The following is an 8,601-nucleotide window of genomic DNA, read 5'->3' as shown; positions in this document are numbered from 1 at the left end:
CTTATGATTAACCCCTATTGCAAGAATCCACAACTACAACAGAAGTATTAAGGTAAACCTAACCATAGCATGAAACATATGGATCCAAATCAGCCCCTTACGAAACAACGCATAAACTAGGGTTTAAGCTTGTGTCACTCTAGCAACCCATAATCTACTTATTACTTCCCAATGCGTCCCTCTAGGCCCAAAGAGTGGTGAAGTGTCATGTAGTCGATGTTCACATGACACCACTAGAGGGATGACAACATACATCTCATCATAACATCGAACGAATACCAAATTCACATTACTACTTATAGCAAGACTTCTCCCATGTCCTCAGGAACAAACATAACTACTCACAAAGCATATTCATGTTCATAATCAGAGGGGTATTAATATGCATAATGGATCTGAACATATGATCTTCCACCAAGTAAACCAACTAGCATCAACTGCAATGAGTAATCAACACTACTAGCAACCCACAGGCACCAATCTGAGGTTTGGATACAAGATTGGATACAAGAGATGAACTAGGGTTTGAGATGAAATGGTGCTGGTGAAGATGTTGATGGAGATTGACCCCCTCCCGATGAGAGGATCGTTGGTGATGACAATGGTGATGATTTCCCCCTCCCAGAGGGAAGTTTCCCTGGCAAAACAGCTCCGCCGGAGCCCTAGAATGGTTCCGTTCCGCCTCGTGGCGGCGGAGTTTCCTCCCTTGAGCTTGCTTATGATTTTTTCTTAGACGAAAGACTCCATATAGCCAAAGATGGGCATCGGAGGGCCACCAAGGGGCCCACGAGGCAGGGGGACACGCCCAGGGGGGTAGGGCGCGCCCCCACCCTCGTGGACAATGGGTGGCCCCCCTCTGGTACATCTTTCGCCTAATATTTTTTATATATTCTGAAAATAATTTTTGTGGAGTTTCAGGACTTTTGGAGATGTGCATAATAGGTCTCTAATATTTGCTCCTTTTCCAGCCTAGAATTCCAGCTGCCGGCATTCCCCCTCTTCATGTAAACCTTGTAAAATAAGAGAGAAAAGGCATAAGTATTGTGACATAATGTGTAATAACGGCCCATAATGCAATAAATATCAATATAAAAGCATGATGCAAAATGGACGTATCAAACACAACCCCAAATGCTAGATCCCGATCGTCCCAACTGGGCTCCACTACTTATCATCAGGAAACGAAACATAGTAATGACCAAGGTCCTTGTCGAACTCCCACTTGAATTGGGTAGCATCACCTGCACTGGTATCATCAGCACCTGCAACTGTTTGGAAGTATCCGTGAGTCACGAGGACTCAGCAATTTCGCACCCGCGAGATCAAGTCTATTTAAGCTTATGGGTAGTATAAGGTAATGAGGTGGAGCTGCAGCAAGCGCTAAGCAAATATGGTGGCTAACATACGCAAATAAGAGTAAGATGAGAAGCTACGCAATGGTCGTGAAGCTAGAAGTGATCAAGAAGTGATCCTGAAACTACTGACGTTCAAACATAACACAAGACCGTGTTCACTTCCCGGACTCCGCCGAAAATTTGTTTCAGGATTTTTGGAGTCCGTTCAGTATTTCTTTTCTTTGTTTTTCTGCGCAGAATAATTAAAAAAAGGAAACCGGCTCCGGGACGTACCCGAGTGGGACTCCGCCCGGGGGGCTTTATAAGCCGGGGCACCGCAGCCCACCGCAGCCCAAACCCGCGCCCCGCCGCCTGAACCCTAGCCCCACCCGATCCGCCGCCGCCAGCGCCGCCGCCGCCGTCTCGCCTCGCCGCTGCCACGCGCAGCGCCGCCGCCGCCGCCGCCCACCGCCGCCGAGGGCAGTGCCGCCGCCGTCCACTACTGCCATCGCCCGCCGCCTCCGCCGGACGCCGCCGTTCGCCAGACCTTGCCGGAGGTAGTCGCGGCCACCGCCTCGGTTTTTTTTCTAAACCCTAATTTCGTTTTTTTAGATCCAGTTCGGTTTTTTTCCAGTTTAGTTATTTAGCGGACGTTCGTCCGTACGTTCGTTTTAACGAACGGTTTTCGTTCGTTAGTCACAGACAGCGAACGTTCGTTCGTTAGCCTGTTCATCAGTTTTCCTTTTTCTCGGATTTTTCACGATTATTTTCGATCGTGATTTCTGATCCGATTTTTGTTTTAGTTTTTCTTTTCGCTCGTTTATCGAAATTAGGCGATTCAAGCGCCTAGAGTTTTGTCTCGAGGCCCTCTTTCTGTTGAACCAACTTAAACAAGTTTTTTCCACTGTAAAATTTGACTTTAGTCCAGATTAGTAAATGAAGCTTGTTTCTTTCGCAGTTTGAGTTTCATTGGTTCGTTTGATTTGATTCTTTTTGCAAACCGGAGTTCTTAAGTTGAACTTTCTGGTTAGATCTTCTTATTTGAGTTTTACCCATGCTTCTTGCTTGATTGCTTATTGTATGCTTGTTTGATTGCGATAGAGTACCCGGAGTGCGAAGCGTGCTACTACGAGTCTCTAGGTTTCACGGATCATCAGCAAGGCAAGTAACATTTTGATCATACCACTTTACTACCTAGTTTTTATTGCATTAGATCAACCCTCAAACAATTGCATGGTTAGGATCTGAATAAATTGTGGGTTGGGAAGTAGATGAGGTAGTACCTATTCACCTGCTTTATTATCAAACCCTAGGAGTTACTTCTACGTTGCTTATATTGCTATGCTATGCTAGTAGACGTGGAATGGATTATAGAGTATCCATGGAAGATGTGAGTTGTTAATTAATGGTTAACTTAAGGTGGCAACTTTAATACACATCTCGGTGGATTGAGGCACCTGGGGAACCCAGTGATTGCCTGTATTTTTGGAAATCCCGGGGTACCGTGTGATTCTCCTATGGACTTCCACCCAGGATCAAAGGGATCATAAGATTATTCATGCTGGAAACTTCCATGTGCAGCCACATGCCATTATGGGCTCTAGCATAGTTGAGTAAGTTGTGGGAAACCTTTCCATGATGGGCTAGCAGATGTAGGAGATTGTAGGTGTACCGGCCTATCTATCGGTTAAGGGGACCTCTTCGGAAGACTGTGTCTCGGTCATTCGTTTCTCAAACACCATGCAATGCGAGAAATACAACGGAGGAGATTGAGTCTTGTGGGGAAAAGTGCGCAAACCTCTGCAGAGTGTACAAACTAATCATGGTTAGCCGTGTCCACGATTATGGACATCTTGAGTATCTAGTTCTTGGATTATCATGTGGATCTCATCACTCTTAAATATAATTTGATTGGGTTATTAATTACTTTTAATTGGGATTGAGATGGGGTTTACCATTCTCAATATTTTCAACAAACTTTGTAGTTAAATAAAATATATTCCTTTGCAGTAGGGAAAAATTGGCTTTTCGCAAAACCTATTAACCATACAGCCTCCACCAGCCATATATGCATGTAGTGATAGCTTTATTATGTTCATTACTCTCTTGTGTTACATTGCCAGCATATTCCATGTGCTGACCCGTTTTCGGGCTGCAACGTATTATGTTGCAGACTTTTCAAATGACGAGTAAGGTGCCTTATGTCGTGGTCTTTCACTCAGTGATGCCGTTGGAGTTGATGGACCCACTTTATCTTCCAAGCCTTCCACTGTTATCGTATTAGATGGCCTTACGCCATATTTATTATAATAAGTTCTCTTTTGAGACATTCGATGTAATAAGTGTGTGATTGCAACTCTGTTATAAATCCTCAAGTACTGTGCGTGTCAGCATTATCGATCTAGGGATGACACTGATGCACAGAGATCAGACTGTCTGAGGTCTGGTCGCTACACGAAAAGAGACCATCACGGCTACACACGCGGTTGATTCATTTTAATTAAGTCAAGTGTCAAGTTCTCTACAACCGGATATTAACAAATTCCCATCTGCCACATAACCGCGGGCACGGCTCTCGAAAGTTTATACCCTGCAGGGGTGTCCCAAATTAGCCCATCACAAGCTCTCACGATCAACGAAGGATATTCCTTCTCCCGGAAATACCCGATCAGTCTCGGAATCCCGGTTACAAGACATTTCGACAATGGTAAAACAAGACCAGCAAAGCTGCCCGATGTGCCGACAAATCCCGATAGGAGTCGCACGTATCTCGTTCTCAAGGCACACCGGATGGGCAAGACGTTGGGTTGGCATAGACCCTGGTTGCCCAGGGGGCGCCGGACATCCCCAGGTTGGACCAACACTCAGAGGAGCATTGGCCCGGGGGTTTAAAATAAAGATGACCCTTGAGTGTGCAGAATCCAAGGGAAAAAGGCTTAGGTGGCAAATGTTAAAACCAAGGTTGGGCCTTGCTGGAGGAGTTTTATTGAAGGCGAACTGTCAAGGGGGTCCCATAACCCCAAACGCGTAAGGAAAGCAAAATCAAGGAACATAACACCGGTATGACGAACACTATGGTGGCAAGAGTGGAACAAAACACCAGGCAAAAGGCCGAGCCTTCCACCCTTTACCAAGTATATAGATGCATTAATTAAATAAGAGATAATGTGATATCCCAACATACCCATGTTCCAACATGGAACAAACTTCAACTTCACGTGCAACTAGCAACGCTATAAGAGGGGCTGGGCAAAAGCGCTATCATAGCCAAACAACGGTTTGCTAAGAAGGTGGGTTAGAGGCTTGACATGGCAATGTGGGAGGCACGATATAACAAGTGGTAGGTAGCGCGACATAGCGATAGAGAGAATAACTAGCAAACAAAGATAGAAGTGATAATCAAGGGTATGGTCATCTTGCCTGAGATCTCGCGAGGAAGAAGAACAAGTCCAAGAAGAAGACAAACGAACGGAGTCGAACGAATCCTCACAACTCCGGAACGAAACCGAAGCTAACGAGAAAAGTGAACCAGAAAGAAGCTAGCAACATGGTAAACAACCATCACATAAACATGGCATGATGCACAATCAAGTATGATGCATGTCCGGTTTAATGAGGCATGGCATGGCAAAGTGCACAAACAATACTACAAATTGCATATTGACGAAACACCACAAGACTTATTTAGTTCTCTCCCGTTTAGGTACTCAACAATATTAAATGTTGGTTAACATGGCAAGAGGTGAGGCATAAGTAAACTAACTATTTAGGCAAGTTTAATTGAGGCCGGAAATAACAAACAACAATTCCGGTAAATCCCCATATGCATTTAGCAATTTAATTCAAACAACAAATTTAAACATTTTTAATGTTATTATCATGATGCGGATGACATGTGCAAGTTTTATGCAATTTTTGTTAAAAATTGACATGAACATGATATGAAGCATTTAGTCGCCATGACAGAATGAAAAGGGGTGCCATGGCGGCGAATCCGAAAATGATGCCACTGCAACATATCAGTTCCGGTGGCACATGGAGATACCGGTGCAAAAGGAAGTGGGTGTGAGTGTGTCATGCAAGAATGGTGGGGTGATCCCGGATACCGGGTTCCCCATACAACATTCGTCAACGGCGTATGTCTCATCGTTATACCTTCCAATGGTGCATTTTCAGAGCGGTTCGAGTTCGTTGAGGGAAGTAGTGGTTCACGAGCTGTAGTGGAAGTAGTCGTTCTCGCGACGGTAGCAGAAGTTGACGCTTGTGTTACACGGGTCTTCGGCGATGGTATGGGTACATCTCGTAGCGGAACTTGGTGGCCTTGAAGAACCGAAATGGTACAAGGCTACGATACACGCCCGCGAGAGGTAGTCGTTCCCATGAAGGAAGTTGAACTTGACGCATCTCCGGATGTAGCCGTATGGGTACTGTGGTCGATGTCTTCAAAGTGGTACAAGGGGAGATGCACGGTCGTGGCCATCTTCGGACCTGGGGCTCCATGAGCGCCGTGGTGGTCTTGCAGCAGCGCAAGGTGCCGGGAAGGAGTCGGTCGTGGCGTGGAGGCATCTGACAAGGGGAACACCAGATCAAGGCGAAGGTCAGCAGGGGCGACCCAGTCATGGCAGCAGCGAAGGGAGGCGCGTGGGGTGGTTGCGGGACTTGGCTGCCGCTGGAGGTCAACGAGGGCGGCGTATGTCCCTGTCGCCCGAAGCAGAGGACGAACGAGCGACGTGGCTCCAGGAACACGGCGAGGATGCAGAGGTGCAGGGGTGGTCGACGGCACCGGCTGGTGGCAAAGATGAAACGAGGTGGCGAGTCGGCAACGCGGACGAACTGCATAGGCGGCGGAGCTGGGCTTCGTCCTCCTTGTTCCCCTGCTCGAAACAGGAGCAGGCGCCGGTGGGACTTGGGCGACCATCCATGGCTGTCTCCTGCCTCATGGTCGCCGGCGGCGTCGTCGGTCCTCGAACGACGAGGCGAGGTTAAGGAGCACGGGGAGGCGGCTCCATGGACTTGGCGAGGCGGCGGGGAACCGAGTCGATCCGGCCGGAGTTGAGGCGGAGGAGCAGCGGGGCGAAGGAGAGGCCGCTGGTGGAGGTCTGGGGCTGCAGAGGGAGGCGTGCAGGATCGAGAGAAAGAGAGATGCGCGAGGGGATCGAGCGAGGCTCGTGCGGTCGTAGGTGGTGGCGGCGCACTGGAGGGAACGAGGGAGAGGGTGTCGGGCTAGGGTTAGCAGGGGCGCCAGCTGGGCTGCAGGTGGACCTTGGTAGGACAACGCGGGAGGTTGGGAGGCCCAGGTGGCCAGGGCGTGGCCCAGGTAAGTGGGCTCTGTCCAGTCCTTCTCTCCTTCGTGGTTTTTTAAAGAAAATTGACAGGATCAGAGAGAAAAGAATCTGGGGCTTAGGAATAATATGGAAGATATAAAAAATGTCCCTGGGATCCTGGATTTATCTAGTATTTGAATAAAATGCCTTGGCAATTTTTAGAGGCTGCAATTTTTATGCAAGTTTGAAAATAACTCAAACTCAAATAAAACCTTAGCCCAACCAAAACGCTTCCAAAAGACCTGAAAATTGGAGGAGGTGGTCTTGGCACAGACTAGTATTTATAGAGAAAAGTTGAACATTTTATGAAAGAGGAGAATGTCACTTGCAATAAATGGGTGAGAATTGAAAGGAAGAAGCTAGTGATGGGGTGTTGCACTTGATGAAGGTTTAGTTGGAAAGGGCAAGATGAAACAACAAAGAAGATGAGGAGAAGGAGTTCACAAAGATAACAAGCACACGACAAATATGCACACTATAAAGATGATCATGATGCAAATGCAGCAAAAATGACAAAGGCAATATCACATCATGAAGCATGAAACAAAGCAAGTGAGATGGCCAAGGCAAACAAATAAGGATGGCACAATTCAATATAATAAAAGATGAACATGATGCAATAAGCAAAATATGGCAAGGGCACTCATCAATCAAGGCAACAAATAGTTGAAACACACAACGACAACAAAAAAATGGAAGGCATTTGGAGCTTCGGTCTTGGGGTGTCACACTCTTTTCGCTTGCTTCTTGTTTGCTTGTGTGTTGGATTGCGATGGCTCTGCCAAAAAGTGTTGATCCTCAGCTTAGAAGGTTGGAATAAATTTAAAACAATGTTAGAAGCTTTATGTCCTTGCAATTTGAGCATAATAATTTCTTCAGAAATGAGCTTAAAGAACAAGAAATTTTATGGAGTACATGAATAAAGATCTCGATGATATGTCTAAGCAATTTTATGGTTTGAAATCTCAGTTTGCTCATCTTGAAAACTTAATAGCCCAAATTTTCGATAAGCAGGCCACCTTAGTTAATAAGATGGCCGTCAAATCGGAAGAGCTAGAAGGTAATAATGATGAAGATCTAAAAGTGATTGATGTGTCCCCTATTAAATCTTTGTTTTCTAATATGAATCTTGATAAAGATGGGACTGGAGATGAGTCAACTTAAGTTAAAAAGCGTCCCAATGATTCAGAGTTTTTAGATTTTGATGCAAAAATTGGTAAAAGTGGGATTGAAGAGGTCAAAACTTTACATAGAAATGAACCCACTATTTTGGATTTCAAGGAATTTAATTATGATAATTTTTCTTTGATTGTATTTCCTTGTTGCAATCCGTGTTAAATTCTCCTCATGCTCATAGTCAAAATAAAGCTTTTACCAAACATATCGTTGATGCTTTAATGCAATCCTATGAAGAAAAGCTTGAATTGGAAGTTTCTATCCCTAGAAAACTTTATGATGAGTGGGAACCTACTATTAAAATTAAGATAAAAAATCATGAATGTTATGCTTTATGTGATTTGGGTGCTAGTGTTTCCACGATTCCCAAAACTTTGTGTGACGTGCTAGGTTTCCGTGAATTTGATGATTGTTCTTTAAATTTGCATCTTGCGGATTCCACCATTAAGAAACCTATGAGAAGGATTAATGATGTTCTTATTGTTGCAAATAGGAATTATGTGCCCATAGATTTCATTGTTCTTGATATAGATTGCAATCCTACTTGTCCTATTATTCTTGGTAGACCTTTTCTTAGAACGATTGGTGCAATTATTGATATGAAAGAAGGAAAAATGTATTAGATTCCAATTTCCATGAAGGAAAGGCATGGAACACTTTCCTAGGAATAAAATTAAATTACCTTATGAATCTATTATGAGAGCCACTTATGGATTGCATACCAAAGATGATGATACCTAGATCTATTCTTGTTTTTATGCCTAGCT

General features: G+C 45.0%; 1 long non-coding RNA gene across 1 annotated transcript; it reads right to left on the bottom strand.

The window, feature by feature from the left end:
* Nucleotides 1-359: 359 nt before the first annotated feature.
* Nucleotides 360-6,797, bottom strand: LOC147979295 (uncharacterized). The gene is made up of 2 exons (XR_015618623.1): nucleotides 5,490-6,797; nucleotides 360-1,010 (listed from the first exon to the last, which is right to left on the bottom strand). It is a non-coding gene; the product is annotated as an uncharacterized LOC147979295 (long non-coding RNA).
* Nucleotides 6,798-8,601: the final 1,804 nt, after the last annotated feature.

This window comes from Triticum urartu, chromosome 3A (genome assembly GCF_056163025.1).
Source record: "Triticum urartu cultivar PI428250 chromosome 3A, HENAU_Tu73, whole genome shotgun sequence".
Lineage (NCBI taxonomy): Eukaryota > Viridiplantae > Streptophyta > Magnoliopsida > Poales > Poaceae > Triticum > Triticum urartu.
Note: the sequence above shows the minus strand (reverse complement) of the source record. Positions and strands in the feature narration are given on the sequence as shown.